The sequence below is a fragment of the Falco punctatus genome, assembly GCF_963210335.1.
Source record: "Falco punctatus genome assembly, chromosome: 7".
NCBI classification, from domain to species: Eukaryota; Metazoa; Chordata; class Aves; order Falconiformes; family Falconidae; genus Falco; species Falco punctatus.
Genome location: NC_137587.1, coordinates 53,596,625 through 53,617,886, shown reverse-complemented (window position 1 = coordinate 53,617,886; position 21,262 = coordinate 53,596,625). Strand labels below are relative to the sequence as shown.

General features: G+C 38.5%; 1 protein-coding gene across 2 annotated transcripts in view; it reads right to left on the bottom strand.

Annotated features, from left to right (window-relative positions):
- Positions 1–21,262, bottom strand: part of THSD4 (thrombospondin type 1 domain containing 4) — a 320,405-nt gene that overhangs the window by 155,978 nt on the left and 143,165 nt on the right. The window lies entirely within an intron of this gene.

Genomic DNA, 21,262 nt, shown 5'->3' with positions numbered 1-21,262 from the left:
AACTGGAGCTCACTCTGTGAGAATTCAGTCTCTTCAATTGACTGAAAGATCTGCTCATGACACATGGCACTGCTGCAGAAGATTTCCAAAGGCAAAATTTCATCTTGAATTTCACATTCAAATTTTAATAATGGGTTTTCAATGCTTAGAAATGAAATGCTTAGTTGATGAAATCCATGTAGTCAAGAAGCCACTTTGCCCTTTTTCAGAAGTACCTGAAGTGCAACAGAACCACAGATCCTACTGCAACTCAACACATCTTTTGTGTTTCTTTTTCCCCAGTGCTTTGAGAGTATGTCCCCCATAAAGCAACAAGAACATAAAAACATCTCTAAAAGCATTCTCCTCTCTGAAATGATCATTCCCTCTAATCAGCATTAGACTTCTGCTGTGGTCCTGAGAGTGCTACCACTGTTTGGGTTGTTGGGTGTTTTTTTTTTTTTTTGAGAATAAGCACAGCATTTTAAATAACAAATGTATTTTAAAACTATTTTTCTAGCAAGCAATTTAGTAAAATATTTCAAAAACAGAACAAAGCACTCAAGAGTAAGTACTCGGAACACATTCTTTTAAACAAGGCAACAGTGACTTCAGAACCCAGTAACTCCCAGGTTGCTGAAGGTCGTCACCAACACATGTATTGCAATCCAATGCAGAGATACCCATTAGTCTTCAAGAGATCTGGTCCAAATACAGAACATAGTTTAGCTGTGACAAGGTAAACCAACACCAAGTTAGGTTTATGTTGTCAAATGGCTTCCACCGTTGCTCCAAAAGGAACATTTCCACAAATCTCAGACCTATTACACCACGCTATGCCCAGAGCTACTACTGTTGGTATAACACTGTAAAAGAAATGCTAGACAGGATTAAGAGAGAAGAGTTTGTGCATGAAGCCTGCAACGGTTTTTAAAATAAACTCCTGATTAGATTTTACATTTCATATGCAAATTCTCATTCTTTCTTTGTCCCTCGAAAAGAAAAGCTTCAAAGAAAAAAAACCTATCAAGAGTCCTCAATAATAAAAAAAAAAAAATAAAAAAAAAGCAGGAAATGCTATAGGGTCAAAAATTTGAAAAATATCTGGCTTTTTTGTTTTCCAACATACCCACCCTATGGGTAGGCTTCATAGCTTTCCTTAACAATGTTCTTAAAACTGAAGAGAACACATGAGCCAACTTCCTCCTCCTCTCGAGTAACTTTAGCCCCTGGAGATTTTAACGCTAGCCCTGTAAACAGCGAGGTAGGTCACTGGTGCTGGAATTGCTCAATGTGTAGCTGCAGCTGTACCAGCTCTGGGATACATAATCCTTCTGTGCCAGGAGTCAGGTTTCTCCACACAAGGTTCACTGGCAACAGTGCCAAGGAATTAACCAGAGACTGAAGTCACGGGGGGTGGGTAAGATTCCAGAAAAGCCAATCTGAACACAGTAAACTGTAAACTACTAAGTCTTCCAAAACCTTATCATATAAATTAATTACTCCTGAGCAGAAAGCTGGCATGCCAAAATGTTTTCAGAATCATATTATTCTCTAGACGATAACCTTAGGCACAGCTGCTGAAATAATAATCCACCCTGTGAAAGCTGAGGTTTACTGGCAAAAACTTCCACAAAGAATGTGCATAAATCACTGCACCCACTCAACACAAACACCATGGAGCAACATTCAAAGATACCTGCTTACAGTTCCCCACTATGTGAGCCGAGAGCTGCCTCACAGCTAAAGGTGGTACATTTTGCAAGTTTTTTCATACACTGTTACTTCTGAAGAAATGTCTATGTGATACTTTGCAAGCAGATGCAACCTACTCTGTCCTCCTTCAGACTAGCCAGGTACCAACTCTGCACTGCATGGACAAAGGGGCAAAGGGTATAAAGGTTTAACAGCATTTAGCATGACTGCATGGCTTTCTGAAAGAAAAGTACCAGTACCAAGCACACTCAGTATCAGCATCATGTGGCTAGCTATAAAGCTTCTGGATGGCAAGGAGCATGAGCCAAGAAACCTTGTATCTGTCTGCCAAAAAAGCATGGCAAAAGATCACTTCAAAGCAAGTTAGAAAGAGATTATTTAAGTGCATGAGGATTTTGGACGAAAATCTTTGACTGGATGTCATATGCATACCTCAGTCTCAGGAGTGCCACTTCATTCTAACTATTATCTTACAAGACACTAAAACAAAAAAAGAAAAAAGAGAAAGAAAAAATAAAGGTACACTAAGGAGTGAAAGATTCTGAATTAAATCTCTGCAGAGACACCACATCTTCTGTATTGGGACAGAGAAACAAACTCAAGACATTTATTAATAAAACTTTATTTTGTTAAAAAAAAAAAACAAAAAAAAAGTTTAAGTCCAAAGCTTCCATTAGAATTTTGTACACTCCTCCAAAAGAGCCAAGAGAAATTACCTCTTTCAGGCAAGACTTTTTGCTGGGACAGGGAGCGGGGGGGGGTCACTTTCAGAAGCTGACCAACAGCAAGGCAGCAGTCCTGTTAAACAATACATTTGCACTATCTCAAGGACATAAATCACAAATTATACATAGATGCAAAAAAAGCATCATACTTTATATTACAAAGGGAAGCAAAAGCAATTTCTGAGATTTCATTTGAATTCCTCACTGTTTACTTGCAAACTGTAAGCCTATCTTCTCTGTATGCTCAGAATGAACACTTTATGTTCAACCAGTGATGAGCTTTCCTTTTCTGTTTTAAGAGCCTCTGCAACAAAAGGATGTAATTAACACCACCAATTATTTAGGGTTGCTATTTTGTTGTGGTTTCCAGTGTTTGGCAGATAATTTTTAGAAAAGTTAGGAGACAGAAACTAAACCTCAGGGACTGGTGACAAGAGGAAGTCATAACTTTTGCAAATGCTGACTTAAACTTTTCAGTGTTACTATTTAGTTAAGTCTGGCAATATTATTTTATCTATAAATTCTAGACTATTACATAGCTAGAGAATACAATTGCCAGGTGGATGATGCAGAAGAGACTCCTTGTGCTACTCTGCCACTATTAAAAACACTGCAAGTGATGAGTTCTGACACTATGTGTCAATCCCCAGAATAATTTCATTTATAATCTAATAAAAAGTACATGAATGTGACTTATATTAATGAAAAATAAGTGTTATCTCAAGCACTCAGGTTGTGTTCTATTAAAGATTGGGTGATTGTTTATTTTCTGATGTGTATTTCTTTATATCCTTCCTCCTAAAATTCATTACGAAGGCAGAAAACAGACTGCAAACATCAAAAGATTAGATCCATCCTAAAATCTCCACAAGTTCTCAGAAGGTTATTACCTGTCTCTCAGAAGTAAATTCTGAAAGTGCTCTGGTGAATAATGCTGGCTGCAATAACATTAACTCCATAAGGCTCACCTTTCAGCAAGAGGCACGAGATGCCAGTAATTAGACTTCATGACTGGGATGCCCAGGCAAAAAGAGCAACCACTGAAATACATTCTTCCTTAAAAGCTCATCAGTGTACCACAGCCACATATAAAACCAAGAAACCATCATCCCTGTAGAAATACACATCTGTATTCTCTGTTAGCTTGTAAGGAAAGAATGCATTTTCTAAAATATGAAAGTGCAGCACTATTGGCATAATTTTTCCTGAAAATTGTCTTAAAGTTCTTTTCCATCCAAGTATTATTCACCTGTACTGTCAAACCTAGAATCAGACAGACATTTTCATCTTATTCGATTTAGTTGACGTGCTTTTCAGGTAGGTCTGCATGCTCAATTACCTAGATAGTGCAAGGCATCACATCACTACTTACAGTGTTCACACCATCACATTAATTATTAATAAACCATCAACTAAAGGCTGAATCTAATTACAAAGGGATTCCTAGGAAATGTTCTGTATGTGAACCCTTAATATTCTCTTCTGAACAGAAGCTCTGACAAGAATTTAATGCTTTATTTCCAATTATGATATTTCACTTCAGGGTAATATGAAGCTTAACTACATTAAGCCCAGCTGAAATTGAAGTTTTGTCAAATATGTGCTCTCTCTTGCAGAAAAAGAGAAGGCAGCAATGCTGTAGTACTTCAGCTCTAAGCAATTAAATGTAGTAGTGGCTGCCAACTTAGAAGCATACCATGGTAATCTTAGAAAAATTAAACTGTTTATTTTCACACACACAGACAAAGGCAGATCTTAAGGCCTTCTGCAGAAAATCAGTCTTTGCTCTCACTTGTATTCAGAATCACACTGAGTACTGTTATTCCAGGTACAGCAATCTCTTCACTCACTATGTGCAATAAAATATATATTCAGATGTGTATGTTAATGAAGGATTTCCCCAGCCAAGTAAAAGGAAAGGAGGAAGGGATTCCATTTCCATTCAGATAAATGACCACAAATTCCTCTTTCCAATTTGTGGTGGTGGGAATAATCTTTTCTCTCCGATCTGAAACCTACAGGAGCCTCTGAAGATTATAAATGGAAAACAACTGTCCCACACCATCTTGATTCAGAGAGGTACCCCCTGAAGTACAAATGCGGGTCATCTGTGAGCAGGAAGCAAATCTTGACACAGTCTTATTATCTGTAATTAGGGAAATATACCTATGGTATAAACATGTGAGCCTGAACAGTTTGTAACAGTTGTTAATAAAATACAGGCTGACATGAAAAATACAGACTTACTAATTCATGCAATTTCTTCCTGTGTGAAGAAACTGTTAATTCATGTCATAAACATCTATAGAGTCAAGCAGAGGGCAGGTGTGGGCTCTAGAATGATCTTGGTACAACAGGAACAGATGGCCACTGTAACTACCCTGATGAAATAATAAAATTAAACTTAAAAAAATTCAACTAGCAGTCAAAAGAATAAAAATGCATTACTAGCAAGATGTACGTTTCATCTGATACTTAACACTTGAACTCAAGGAAATGGTGCAGGAATACAAGGCAAACCTTATTTTCTTATTCAGGACATATTGGAGGAAGCCAAGAGTGTTTCAAACTGGATCTGTGCTATTTTGCAGAATTTTCAGAATTTGCAGTCAATGCAATGAATTTTAGAACCACTTTTCATTTTGAACACATTACTGAGCAGAAAATCTTTCAGGACACAATTGTCTTGAAACAGGCCTGAAATATCTGAATAAAGTCCTATTCCATATGTGTTCTAACTCCTATATATGAAGCTAAAAATACAGAGCTTTTTGTGCAATTCTGCATATGCAAAGTACAATTAAATATAATATCAGAATGTCTTCCATGATCCAAAAGCAGAATACCATGCTAAATATTTAAATACACTATTTGTCTAACCAGCAAGATAACATCAACTTCGCTAATAAAGTACACCTAGATTTCATGACTGAGACCACAAAGTATTACTGAGAAGAATTAATTATATACTGAGTTATTCCTGAGTTACTGTCCTGGTTTCAGCTGGGATAGAGTTAGCTTTCTTCTTAGTAGCTAGTACAGTGCTGTGTTTTGGCTGTGATGTGAGAACAGTGTTGACAGCACACTGATGGTTTTAGCTGTTGCTGGGTAATGCTTATACTAAGTCAAGGACTGTTTGGTTCCTTGGGCCCTGCCAGTGAGAGGGCTGGAGGGGCGCGGGAAATTGGAAGGGGACGTGGCCAGGACAAGTGACCCAAACTAGCCAAAGAGGTATTCCATACCATATGAGTCATGCTGAGTATATAAACAGGGGGAAGAAGGAGGAATGGGGACACATTTGGCATTATGGCATTTGTCTTCCCGAGTAACTGTTACGTGTGATGGAGCCCCGCTTCCCTGGGGATGGCCGAACACCTGCCTGCCCACGGGCAGTGGGGAATGAATTCCTTCCTTTGCTTTGCTTGTGTGCAAGGCTTTTGCTTTACCTATTAAATTGTTCTTATCTCAACCCTTGAGTTTTACATTTATTTCCAATTCTCTTCCTCATCTCTCTGGGTCAGGGGGAGTGAGCAAGCAGCTGCGTGGGGCTGGGTTGCCAGCCGGGGTTAAACCATGACATCCTTATAACAAAAAAAAAACAGGGCGGGGGTGTGTGTGTGGGGGGTGGTGGTGCCGGGGGACGGGACATCTAACAGTGAGTTTGCTATACTTTGCAGTCCTCAGCAAAGTTTGACTTCATCATAAAAGGAGACTTAAGTGTACCATCACTCCACCAAAATGTTTAATGTGTAGTATTACTTGTTGCCTATGCTGCCTCTGAAGAGAGTTCTGGACAGTTTATATGAAAACTTTCTGCACTGTTATTTTAAGTGCAATAAACGTGCTATAAACATTACAGTGATTTGCTGTAGACATTATACTGAGCAGAAAACAATGATAGATTGGTACTCTTTCAGAAAAAAAGTTATCTGAATTCACAGTAACCAACAGGTTTCTTCTTCAAATCAAAGTTGGTGTGCAATTTCCATTAAACTACAAGAAAGTGCTGTTTACATTATTAAAATAGATTTGTATAGAACTGGATTGGGCACTTGAATTACATAGCTAATCCTTGGCGTACAGCTTTTCTGTAAATCTCATTTCACAATTACTACTCAGACCAACAGCTGGTTAACATGTGTAACTTATTTTTTTCAAGCTACCTTTTCTTATCTTTCATGTCACTGCCAAAGTTGCAGCTGTTAAGAGCTAGGAGGTGCCTATTTGAAATCCTTAGGAAAACTCAAGGTTGCTTTTTTATCTGGCTAGGCAGTAGGTTCTGATTTAGCTTTCTTATTATGTCTGAGATTCTCTCGATAAATCAAACCCAGAAATATTAACAAAAACCTTTGTCTGCTATACAGATAAATTGTTTAATTACCTATTGATTTGCTCAGGTATATTAATGGGTATATTGCACTGCATATTTATCACAGCATCATAGAATTGTTTAGGCTGGAAAAGAACGTTGAGATCATCAGGTCCAACCGTTAACCCAGCACTGCCCAGCCCACCACTAAACCATGTCCCTGAGCACCAAGCTACGTGTTTTTTAAACAACTCCAGGGATGGTGATGCCACCACCTCCCTGGGCAGCCTGTGCCAGTGCCTCACCACCCCTTCAGGAAAGAAATTTTTCCTAATATCCAACCTAAACTCCCCTGGTGCAACTTGAGGATGTTTCCTCTTGTCCTGTCACCTGTTACCTGGGAGAAGAGACTGACCCCCACCTGCCTATGTAGAGAGCAATAAGATTCCCCCGAGTCTCCCCTTCTCCAGGCTAAACACCTCCAGTGCCCTCAGCCACTCCTCATACAACTTGTTCTCTAGACCCTTCACCAGCTTCATTGCCCTAAGGCACACAATTCATGTTAAAGCAAGAATCATTAGATTTAATCATGAGTTAGCTAGACACAATAGTAAGATTGTAGCCTTCTGACTCTAATTCAGCTGAAGCAAAGCAAAGGTTAATTGATTAGTGCACTTAGAGTTACAGAATGAATACTCAGCATTTCCACCTCAAATGAAATATCCAGGCACAAACGCTTTTCATCCTCCTTCTCAAGGGATAAACATCCTTCAGCAGAACTGGTGTGTTCACACAGACTGAGAAGGGAGAGGAGCAGCAGATAGTAATGGGAACATGAAGGTCAGAACCCACTTACAGTATCAAGGAAAAGGAGTAAGAACAAGGGCATGTATCCATGACAAAATCCACTATTCCAGGCAGGAGGTGAGGTAGGTGGGGAAGGGAAGAAACACTAGACCTTCTCTAATTATACATGTGTCAAACTGCAGACATGGCATTTCAAATTTTGCATGTGCTTACAAAAAAACCAAGAAGAAGCCATTGTGTTCATTACTTCATCTGATATACTGTAAAGTTACATCTTATCATATAATAGACAAAATTATCCTGAGATTTAGATCTGTGCAACCTAAACAGATGGGCTAGTGTCTATTTTCCATATAGTGACATGAATGAAAGTATGCCTACATGTGTGTAGTTACATTTTACCTTGTATTTTAAAAGGCATTTAAAAAAAATGTAGAGCCATAGCATATCCAGTTCTCCTAGAATTATAGCTATAGTAGTAAATAATAGGCAATTAAGCCAATTCAGTGACCTATTCGAAGCTCTCCTTAGAGGAGCACACACATCAAACTACCACTGGATCACAGTGAACAATTGAGATGCTTTACAAACCTCCAGAACGCTCCCTGGTGTGCAAGAGTCAACGTAGCCAACAGCAGTTTCTCTGACAACATTCCCCTGGATAACTAGCCTACACTCTTTAAGAATGAACCAGAACTCCAGCACTCCTGGAAGAACTCTGCAGCTGTTGGGTTTGGATCTATAGCTGCTATGTAAATTTCCAACAGCAGCCTATACAGGGTTTTCCAATGAATAACCTTTCCACTTAGATTTTTTCTGGCTTCATAACAATAACTGCTTAGAGACAAAACAATTTGTAAAGAGAGCTTTAAAGTAAATTCTGTATGCTAGGTCTTCTTTGTGTCACTCCACAAGTATCAGCATGCCATTACCAGATGCCAACATACTTTGGACTTTAAAATGTAGTGTCCATTCATTTAAAATATGAAGAACTTTTCCAACTATAAACTACCATATAAATACTTACTGGGTCAAAATCATATTACAGAAACATTTTTTGTCAAAACCTATTCAACAAATCTTTCAATACTCTGCTTAATGTAAGAGAAATATTTCAGCAAATGTGCATTTACCACTGACTTCTGGTTTTTATACCATCCACTAAATTCTGGAGGTGTTTAAAGCACAGAGGCTTACTATGAAGCTTACTACTACTCTCACAGTACTGTTACACCCGTAACACCACCATTCTGTTACACCACTCTTCCACCTCAAAACATTTTCACAAAATGTTGTTGAAGACAGGCATGTCATAGCGTGAGCTCCACCACACTAGGTAAGACTAAGATGCAATACAATTATCTGATGGTGGTTTTGAACTAAAGCTCATTACAATGAAGAGATTGATCACAGGTTTTCTGATTTTTCATCAAAATTGTTATGAATGATAACAGCAGGAAGCCTAAATATGCCAGTCCAAGAGAAAAGGCTTCAATTATTGGATCTGAATTACTGAAAAAAGTCAAAAGTCAAAATACTAAGACAGGATACATTTACAAAGACCAAATAGCAATTACTGACATAGAAAATTATGTAGTTATTGGGCCAAAACTATCAAATTCCTTCCCTTCCCATCCTAAGAACAAACAGTAAGACATTCTCTTTTACAAAGAAGGCACAATGAAGCATAAAGCATCAGCAGGAAAAAACGAGCATAGAAACAGCAGGAGACAAAGATGAGCACTCCTGCACCGCAGCAGGCCAGGGGTGGCTCAAATAAAAAAGGTCTACCACCATTTAAAAAAGGCTCTCAGGACAAGGGGGTGGGGGTGGGGTGAGGGAGGAAGGAATGTTTTCTCATAATTTGGGATTATCATCTGGCCGTAATGTGACTGCAACAAACACAGTAATATCCTCAAGGTATCTGACTGATTCTAAATAAATTAAAGCTATTTAACTGTCAGTGTGGTACAATAAAGCCCACAACGAAACTTGACCCTAGTGATATTAAATAAAAGGTGTCAGAGTTACCAACTACAGTGAGCACAGAACTGGATTGCTGGTGGATTAAACCATTGCCCTTATAAAAGTGAAATTACATTGTACTAAAAATATTTCCAGAAATATAACCCAAAATAGTAAAAAAAAGCTCCAAGTAACAGGGAAGGCTTCAAAAGAAAAAGAGTGGTATACACATTCTGGCCTCATACAAGTCAAAAACACTACTGATGTAAATAGCGATTTGTCTAGCAATTTTATCTGCTCTGCTAGTGCTCTACAGCACAAATATATGACACAAAATACCTCGAAAAATATAACTGGGCCTATCAGCTATACCAAAACACTGAAACCTAGATGCTACACTATACTGAAATATGATGCAAATTTTGCAAGTACATTTGCAAGCCCCACTGTTTTAAATTAATCTCTGACACTATCCAGTTGGGAGTATGTGGAGGGGTTAATACCTGACTATGTTGTCTTACTTACACCTTTAAAATTCCACAAATATAAAGAAACACAACCCAAGAATATTTAAGACATATTAATTATTTTTTGCTGGACATAAAATTAACGAATTTAACTATTAAATCCTGATTCTTAATTTTATGTATTTCCCTAAACTTCTCAAGTCCCCAAGACATAACAAACACCACACATATGCACACCTCAAAAAAAAAAAAAAAACCTTGTGATCTCAACACACATCTTTGTCCTCATAAGCCTTAGCACTGACCTATTTATTCCCCAAGGAAAAATTCTGTCAGAAACAGCAGCAGAGAGCAGTTAAACAATATCATCGCATTCAGTCCATTTGGGGTCATTATTTGTTAGTTTCAACAACTTTGATATTTGAAGTCTGAAACCAACTCTAAGCTACAGCTGGGGAAAAAACATCCAGAGTTTGGCATCTGAAAAGCATTCAATTATATAATAATACCTGATATTGTGTAAAGCAGATGGGCTCAAACTAGAGCCCGCTGCCCTCATGAGATTAGTAAAGACCTTCCAAGCGTCTGCAAAGTTGCTCGATTTTGCTTGTAAAGCTTGTGCAATTACCTAACTGGGCTTGACAGAGGGAGGAAAGGGTCTCCAGAAAAAAACAGCTCTTCAAAGACTAAGAAAAGGTCATCTGATTTCACAGTATGCACACAAGCACAAACTGAAGATTTAAAATGCTCATGAGTTAAAAGCTGAACAATATTTTATTCTCATCATGCCATAAAAATGGAGAAAATATGGAAATAGAATCTCTTATCTCCTTGTTCAGTGAGTTATTTGTGCAACCTGGATAGAAGGGGTCTCTTCCTCACCTGTCCAGAGCCTCCTTCTGGCCACTGTCACTGCTTCTGATGTTAACTCAGAGCGTGAGAGAAGAGCAGCAAGCTGGGGGGATCAAGCAATTCTTGTTTTGTCTTTTGGGCTTCCCTTCCCAAGCAGAGCCAGATACTTCTCTGCCACCCGCAGAATCAGAGAAATCATGTGAAACTATTTCAAGGTCAACAGACAAAGGTCAGCTCCACAACTATGAAAGTTGGGGGGTTCCCATCACGCAAGGCCTTGATCCAAAGAAGACAGAAGCACAGGTATAACTATGTAAATGAACCCAATTTTGCTAACTGCAGCTCAATATCACAGTATATGCTGATCGCAAGACTGCTGTGAGATGTCTCTCAAAGGGGTTCAGAAATAATGCTTATTTGCTTATTAGTTTGTATGAATTATCTTTTTGATTGGAAACAATCACAGTACTGCTTTGTTTGTCCAAATGCAGATTTATGCTTGGAAATCTCTGAAAAGCCAAAGAAAATGTTATATTCAGAAAGTAAGGTCACTCAAGGAAATAGCTACAGAGCCGAAAGTCCCATGTGAGTAATTGCCAGCTCTCAGAATTATGTTGTTCAAGATAAGATAAGCTACTGCCACCATAACTCTCTGTATTAGATGGCTGCAATTATTTCCCACCGATATACACTAAAATATGCAGGACTTCCTATTTCAGTACAACAGCAATACTCATTATTTCTTGACAATTTTGTGTTGTTGATTACTTTTTTTTTCATCTAATGAAAATTTTTTCCTTTTTAAATATGTATTTCTGATTCTATCCATGTAAGATACATTAGTTTTTTCATTAGCATATCTGTGCTTAGAAAAGCTTTTTGTGTTACAATAGTCAGTCAGTCAGTAAAGCTTCAATTCATCAAAGCACTTAAGCCTGCACCTAACTAACTCCAAATATGCACGTAATCCCATTGACTTTAATGGGACTGCTTACTTGCTTAGTTAGGCATGTGTTTAAGAATCAAGGCCCATGTAAGCATAATTGTGCTTCTTGGCCTGGACCCAAGCCCTTCAAAAAGGAAGTAAGCAGAATGGAGAACAAATGTTTGGTAAAGCTGTAAGAAGGCACAGCAGCTGTCTAGGGAATATGCACAACATCAAAAATAATTAAACTATCTTTAAAGAAAATCCTAACATTCAGAGTTAACTGGGAATCCAGTTATTGAATTCCACAAAGATACTTATGAACCTAAAGTGAACATTTCTAAGTACACTTATTCAATAAAGGTATTGGAAATCATAACTTAAAAAAAGTTAATACTAGAGCATACTAGCATTTTCTCCAGGTGTGTATATGCTGCTTCACACAACTCATCCAGTTACTAAGGAACATAATTGTCCAGTGTTGCTAAGCACTGACACTTCCCTCTTTTTATGGGCTGAACTTGACTTAAAATATTTTTAGAACAACGTATGTTGGAATATAATTTCAGCTAGGTGCACTAGTGTAATCAAGAATTCAGTCCTGCAGCTTAAACTTCCACAATAATTCAGTGCCTCTCTGGGTTTTATTCAATGGAGAGCTTTACAAATCCTTATGTGAATGAATTGTTTGTATAAATTTTGTCAAAAAATGGAACTAAGTTTTTAATGCTAGATGCTGTGATGAACAGCGAAACAACATGGGAGTCATACAGTTTTACGTCCTCATTATCAAGTAATCTCTTCAGAGTCAAATGTATCACCCTCTGTTCTATGGGACCAACAACTAAAAATGTACTGCCACTTCTAATTAATTTTTTTGTTGATTACAAGTTCTCTGGCTGCTCCACAGAATTGTAAAAAATAAACAGTTTTGATCAATTTAAAAATAAGCCCAATATTTATTTTTTTTTAGGGGTCAAACTAAAATGCATTCCATGTAAGAATAACCATTTCATTTTAAAACACTTAAAATAAAATTAGTGAGAAGCTAACTTCAGAAACGTACTGGATACTGGCAGTGACCTCCTCCTAGCACTCCTCAGTGTCCAGAGTGAGGACACACACCCAACAGGTAGAAATTCCAACATCTAGCAAGACTTCTGAAATTTTCACGTGTGTTCTCAAGCAAATACAGTTGACCTTAATGTAGGATAATGCTTTAAATTCCAACAGTGTTTTCTGTGGGAGTTACTAAATGGTGAGGCAAAAAAAAAAGAAAGAGAAAAAGGTTCAACAGCCTGCAGTGGATACTTACCTGGAGGGTGAGACTGCACTCCAACAATCATAACTTCTATAGGAAGTGGAACATCTGCCCAGTGTATCAAGCAGCACGGTGACTGCGATAAATCTAAATGCAACGGGACATAGCTCCAAATCCCACTGAATTCACTACAATGTCAAAATTAGAAAGAATTTCAACCACCTTTAAGGCTGTTAAGAAATAGAAGATGCTTCCAAAAAGTGCCCATTTTTAACATTTTCAAACAGAATGTCTTGAAACAATTGTGGTAACATAATAATCTAATCTAATTAGCATGTAGTTGCTGTTTAAATCCTACAGACGCTCAATAGCTGCAATATTTTTTGCCAAAACAAGATATGCTGAAAAAATATGACAAACAGTGTTTCTCAATTCTAAACACATCCTCCTTCACTGCAATTTGCTTTACGACAGGAACATCAAAAGAATGTATCTGAGAAACTAAAAGAGGTCCCTGGAAGACTCATCCTAATTAAGACCATTTTGCATCCAACCCAATTTAGAAAATGGAGTTATGAAAACTGCACAGAAAGAAAAAAAAAAAAGAAAGGGATATTACATTTCTTGGTTGTTGTTTTGTTTTGTGGGGTTTTTTTAAAGCAAAAGAACAATTCCTCCCATTGTACAGTCCCTGACATGCAGGAGCTGCTACTCCCAGGCCAGTTTCATTCTTGCCACTGCATGGCAAGTTAAACACAGGAAAAACTGACAGCTGGAACACAGTGCAAGTGGCAACACTGAAGACTTCTGAATGCTTTGCCGTTGCATCACTGATGTTCAAAAGAGAGTAGTGACAAAGGTAGCACAAGCTAACAGCACATGAAGGGGCAATGGTTTCATCTATATGATTAAGATTAATTGAAAATACATGAGAAGTGAGATTTTTCTGAGACTGACAAGTCCTCACACTTCCTAGCAAGCATAGTAGATAAAAGATAATATGGTTCTGATAAAAATGAAACCAGAAGATTTCTTTAACAAGACTGGAATAATTCTCTTTCAGAATGGCACTTAGATATTTGGCTGTTCAAATGATCAAACACCCAACAGGTAAGGTGTTTATATCTTTTTATAAAATAGTTACCAGAAAGTTTAACATTACAAGAACAACTCTACAAAAAACATTTTCTGAGGGACACGGTCCCTAGTTTCAGTTACACGTACACTTTGCTCAGGAAAGCTGCACTGCAGGAGAAAATAAATAAGATGAACCCATTTTTTTAACAATGACTCATAGTGCAAAAATAAGCCTGAAGCTTTTCTTAAGTACTGTTTTCACTGGCTGGTTCATCTTGCAGTGCAGAATTTAAAACTACTACTACTACAAACACACAAGGCTTTAAACTCCTAATACATTATATTCACAGAAAGTACATCATGGTTTGCTTGTACTGGCTCTGAATAATACAGAAATACTCACTGCTTTAAGTATCTGGTACAATTCAAAGTTAAGCAACAACAACTGGAAGCCCACATTTTCAAAAGCACTGTACAGCAGAATTCAAACATTTTCTAGTCCAGGAAGATCCAGTTACTTAACACTGCTGTTGATGATGTACTTTTGGGCTGGTTTAATTGGTTCTGTCCAGTATCTGGTCTTGGGAACTACTTTTATCAGGACAAGTTACAAGGACAGTAAAGCATTCGTGAAGTATACTTTCCACAAAGCTACTTTTAAAAGCTAATACAGCTATAGATCTGCAATGAATCTGTCAGATCATCTTCATGTTCTGTTACTGATGGAAGAAACACTGCACAGGCAAGATACTACTTCTGGAAAATCATATGCAAAAAGGCAATGGCATTAATATAGAAATTTTATCCAAAAATTCTTACCTGTAATCTTTTTTTTTTTTTTTTTTGATGTATAGACTTACTACTTCATTTATCACCAAAAAGTGGGTGAAAATCAAATGAAGACTGGGATAAAGAATGGGCAACAAATACACATAGAAAAGAGAAACAATGGTATCTCTATCTATTTAATCCCATTTTATTTGGTGGCTGAAAACAGCAATGATCTCGGAGCCACTTGGAAGGTGGGAGAAAATCACAATGTACAAGCATTACTTGCAAAGCAATAATTTTTTTTTCTAATGTCTTGTTCTCCTAGAGAATTGAAATTCAAGCTTTATAAGTGTATCAGAGGGGGGAAACAAAGCTACAAAAGCAATTCCAAGCTCTCCGGCCTAGCCTTAGTAGCTCTATAAATTTATTTGTGTCCATAACAGAGGTGAATGACCTCGGAGCAGTCTGAAAGTCCACTGCAAACATTCCAGAGTTCAGAAGTCATGTCCGTCACAGTGTGACTTTGTGTTGGTGAAGGGGCTTAACAAACTTCAGGCACATAAGATAAACGGCATCTGCCACATACAGCCAACTCTAAACAAACAAATCTCACAGTAATAAAACGTATTTGTTTTAATAAAATTCTATAGGCTGTAAAACAATATTCTTGTGCAGGTAGGATTTCCACAGGTCAAAGACTTCTCAGTCATGCCCCATTTCTTGAAATGTGAGCATAAACTGCAACAATCCCTTTAAAATGAAGGCTTGCCATGGTAGGAGACACATACAATTATGATAACTACTTTCCAGTCTTAAAGAATAAAGGCATTTTAGGCTGCATCCATGCAGGCTACTGTACCTATTCAAGGGTTTAAATGTGGGTATTCAGACACTAATACAGTTCTAATGCATACATATTTCTTCTATTCAATACAACAACAACCTGATGGAAAGATCATGAATCTCTCTAACACTCAAGGGTTGCACAAGGCCACCTGAACCTATTTTAAAAGTTGTTTCCTCCCTCTCAGCAAACATTGAGATGAATAATTTACAATTAAGCAGTGTTCTGGCCCAAAATTTAGGGTCCAGTTTGCCTGTGTTCATATTTTATGTGAATAAGCTTCAGTGAATATATAATCCCACCAATCTCTCAATATTTCACATTCAGTCCTTCTCCAATTTTACTGCTGAAGACACCTTAAGAAGCACTGTTCTCTGCATGAACAGTTTATGAGAATCTTAACTTGTGAAACAAGAACATTTACTACATGTACACATATGAGAACTTTTGTTTAAAAAAAGTGGAAAAGATTAGCAAAGTTCTTCTTCAGCTTTAGCCACATACCCAGCTACAACAAAATTAGATTTGGCCTATCAACACAAACCCCAGAAAAGATGTTCTGCAATGGTTAAGGTAAATTCAGACATACTGGCCTTTGCATTTAAGTACTGAAAACTATGAAAACCCAAAACACATTTTTCTTCACACAACAATCAGTAGAACACATTTCATTCACTGAAAAAAAACCCTGGTAATAAAGCACAGCAATAAAAAGAAAGCATCTATTTGATTTTTAAAATCCAATTTACCTTCAAAACCAAAGAAGCCCTACCTGTAATCATGTATAGTACATCTGGCTTGAATAGCCTGAAGAGAAATGTTCAAAAAGACAAAAATGTAGAATTTTTACCTCATGACGATTCAAGTGCTGAGCAAAATAGCTTAATGCAGTCCCTGAAATATCAAAATATGCCTAAGCAACAAAGAATCATTAAAGTCAAACAGCACCAAAAGTGGCGCACAGGTGAGGTGGACCCAAAAACCTACATACAAGCCACATACTCTTTTTGAATTCGTGTAGCACTCGGTGGATAGCAATGCTCTCAGCAAAATGTCATGCATGATTATTGCATTAAATTCAAAGGCACGATTTATATTTGGTAATTTTTGTAGCATTACTGGTAGTTCTTAGAATTACTCACTGTTTTCTCATAGAATAACAGTAACGAATGTCCTCTTCAGCAGAGAGGCATCCATCACTCTAAGAATTTGCATGCTTCCAAAGAAGCTGCCAAAAAGAAAACAATTCACCATTCACTGCATCCCAAAAGGAAAAACAACAAAACAAAACAAGATGCTTTTCCAGTCTTATCAATTTGTTGCAATGAGTATACTTACTGAAGTGACAAGTTCTGCAGGAGCAATAGAAAGATCTCCTGAATCCTGATGGACCAGCTGCAGAAATCAAAGGTTCAAGCTGTCTTTCTGACCCTCTCCAGAAGATGACCATCTCAACCTCCAGCATATTAGTGTACTAAACTAGTTCATTTCAGCCTAAAATAGCTTTCAGCAGCAATTAAATTGCTAAAAATTCCTCAGTTTGCTACTGAAGTTGTTGAGATGCAAGCCTGGGTTCTCTTCTGGTAAGTATATTTACTCAATTTTCCATCTATCAGCTAATGCCTCCTCCTCAAGGGAACAGTGTCAGTGCCCCTTGCTAATGCTATTTTGGATCATGAAAGTTGCTAGAAAAATTAAAAGAGCTATTCTGAAAGATGACATTTTTTCAAAAGGGTAGTTTCTTTTAAGAAAATTCATTTTCTAATATGACTAAAATCAATACTCAATCTACAGCTAGTCACTGAAATTTAACATTAATGCAGATGAACAGAGCTACAATAATGGTGTAACCCTTCGCCCATGGCAAATGAAATGTAATGCAATTATCTTAAGTCTCTAGCTGCAACATTTCCAGGCTACATTATTTCTTACTTTACACAAACAAGCATCACAGTCACAGGTGGTTGCTGTTTTTAGCTAATCTGCAATAATGTGGTCTTGCACGCAACCCCTGCAGTACTTCCAAACCTTAGCAAATACCAGTTGATTTAAAGGCATGTTTTCTTCACGCTGTTTGTTGTACTGCACAGGTATCTGAAAAACACAGATTTCCCTCTCAGACTACCCAAGCTGTGTAAGACTTCAAAGTCCCCTGTCCCCTACAGAATGCTCCTTCTTATCAGTGTCACTGCAAATCTATAGGAGAACCGTCTAGATCTAGTTCTGCTCCAATTATCATCAACAGAAGCATCAAGTTACAACTAGAGAATCCCAATTCTTCCACCCTACTAAACCGGGTAAAAATGTGTGTGTGCTAAGGAGAACAAACCAGCAATATAGCTATGGCGTAAAGCAACCCTTCTAGGAAAGTAAGACTACATTCATTTACTGTAATCGTATGTCAAGAACAGTGTTGAGGAAGAAGTATCTGAATTGTAGGAACATGTATTTTACACTATAGCAGGAAATTAGTCCCCTCCAAAGATGTTATGCTAAGCAATTCTACCACCTTGCATTTTATCAGATACCACCAATGTACACCTGAAACGTACATTAATTCATTAGACTTGTGTGTAAAGGCTCACACTTCTCTATAGAAAACAGCTTGGAATACAGGGGATAAACATGGAGAGGAAGGGAAAGAAAGTGCCTCTGTCACAGAAAAATTTGGGACTAGAGGGCTGATTTTACTCGTAACTAGTTTCTGAAGTTGCTCACTAGTAATCTGCAGGTATTTTTCACATTTAGATAGGAACCAAACAGATATGCACAATCTCGCTTCTGTCATCATAGTTCCTTGTCTATTCATGAACTTGAGAAGAATAAACCAGACTACATTATAAAGAGTATCAACAACAGACCAATATCAGTAACTAACAAGTCTCTGACATTTCTAACTTCTGTAAGGTCAATGTCCTGGCAAACAGCAGGTACTAAAATTTTAGGCAACGCTCTAGTATGGAAAGGGAAAGGCGATGTCTGTAAAAACATATATTTTATAGAAGAAAACAGATTTTTGTTTCAAAGTCATCTTTCCCTGCTATGATACACATACATACTTACGTTTCTAATTTCCACTACACAGGGTTTGTTAAAACTACACACAAGCCAAATTATACTAAAATACTGCCAGCAAACTATTAGGACTGCTTGACTGTGGCACAACTTTAACCTTGGCCAAGCTTTCATTTCATGAAATGCACTCAGATGCCAGGTTAAGCTGCCTCAAACTACAAAGCCAACAATGTCTGTCATGTGGCAGACATTATCGATACACTTAAATGCAACATAATTTAAAAAGAAAATCTATCAAGTTTAATGCATGTGCTCAAGTAGGTTTTTACAAGAAACTTTGAACAGATCAGGTGTCACTCTTTGATAAAAGAGGGAACAAAGTTATTCACAAGTGTTTTGACAACTTCTCCATTGAATAAGGTATAAATACTCTTGTTCAAAGACACCACATTGTCAGAATTCCAGTAAATTGGATTGTCTCATCATCAGCAACAACGTAGTATATTCCTCTGCAGAGAAGCTGTGGTAATAAAAAGGATTAAATATGTCAGTCTTATGTAGTAACATCAAATTTGTTCTGTTTTGTTCAAGTTTTGCCACTATTTATTCCAGTGTGAAAAAAACAGTTGTTACAATAATGAAATGTTTGGGGCCCCAAAATAGGGCACAGACTTGTAAATGAACAGAATTTTTAATAAGGGTTTGAAACCACCTCACTGGTTTTGTGAAGTCTGAGCTGTTAAGTGGATGGTCTAGACAGTGTTTTATTTCTCTCCGCAACCATGGAAGCTGGCGATTTATATTACTTTAAATGAAAAACTTAATTATCATACATTCATGTGACTTCAGTCTGTAGGACTTCAAGAAAAGTCAAACACCATGGCAATTGTAGAAAAGAAGAAGAGGAGGAAGAGGAGGAGGAGGAGGAAGAGGAGGAGGAGGAGGAGGAAGAGGAGGAGGAGGAGGAGGAAGAGGAGGAGGAGGAGGAGGAAGAGGAGGAGGAGGAGGAGGAAGAGGAGGAGGAGGAGGAGGAAGAGGAGGAGGAGGAGGAGGAAGAGGAGGAGGAGGAGGAGGAAGAGGAGGAGGAGGAGGAAGAGGAGGAGGAGAAGGAAGAGGAGGAGGAGAAGGAAGAGGAGGAGGAGGAGGAAGAGGAGGAGGAGGAGGAAGAGGAGGAGGAGGAGGAAGAGGAGGAGGAGGAGGAAGAGAGAAGGAGGAGGAGGAAGAGAGAAGGAGGAGGAGGAAGAGAGAAGGAGGAGGAGGAAGAGGAGGAGGAAGAGAGAAGGAAGAGGAGGAAGAAGAAGAAGAAGAACAAGACGAAGAAGAAGAAGACCAAGAAGAAAAGATGAAGAAGAAGCTGGGAGGGAGAAGAAAAAAAAAAAAAAAAAAGGAGAGTGAGAAAACGTCAATATCAAGATGCCAGTTTCACTGCAAAGCCACAAAAAAGTCTGGCTCATTTCAGGTTTTGTTAAAAATTCAATTTCAACCAAGTTTGAACAAGCTCATTTTGATCTAGCTGTATGCCGTTTTACAATCTCTGATCTAATCTTATTAAATTTCACAGACTGAGGTGGTACCAGATGACATCCAGAATCCTTTTTTTTTATTTTGGGATTTTGAGAAAAGCTCAAAATCCTTATGGGAAAACCTAACCAATGTGAAATTTAAACTGAAGGGAACTCTGCATATACTCCCATGATACGAAAAACGGTGTCTTGTAAGCATAAGCTTCTGCATGAAAATTGAAACTCTGGTCTCAGCAAAGGATTACGATTCACATTCTTGCTCTCCCTGAGAATATTCTCCTCACCTTTGTTCTGCTCAAGGGCAAAACACTACTTCCTGCAGATCAATGTGGTCAAAACATATAGGAAGTCCACAAAAAATGGTCTGTTACAGTAAAGTAATGTTGGCTCCACCAGGCTCAGTGCCGGGTCCTGCCCGTGGGGCACAGCAATCCCACCCAATGCTACAGGCCTGGGGCAGAGCAGCTGGGGAGCTGGAAAGGACCCAGGGGGCTGACGGCTGAACGTGAGCCCCCAGTGTGCCCAGGGGGCCAAGGCAGCCACCAGCATCCTGGCTCGTATCCCAAACAGTGTGGCCAGCAGGGCTGGGGCAGGGATCGTCCCCCTGAACTCGGCACTGGTGAGGCTGCACCTCAAACATCGTGTCCGGTTTTGGGCCCCTCGCTCCAAAGGGACACTGAGGGGCTGGAGCGTTTCCAGAGCCGGGCAGGGGCCTGGGGCAGGGGCTGGGGCACAGCTCTGATGGGGAGTGGCTGGGGGGGGCTGGGGGGGTTAGCCGGGGGGGCTGGGGGGGCAGGCGGATCTTATTGCTCTCTACAACTAGAGGCATTAAGAGCGCATCTGGGACAAAGACGCATCATGTGGAGGACACAAGAGCTAGTTCCCACCAAGCCACCCGAAGCAGGAAAGTTACAATACTATTGGGCTCTGCCTCAGTTTAAAAAAAAAAAAGGTTCTTAACAGGGCTACAGAGTCTGAAAAAAGTTTTTGGGTCCAGTTTGCACATTCTGCACACACTCAGTTCTC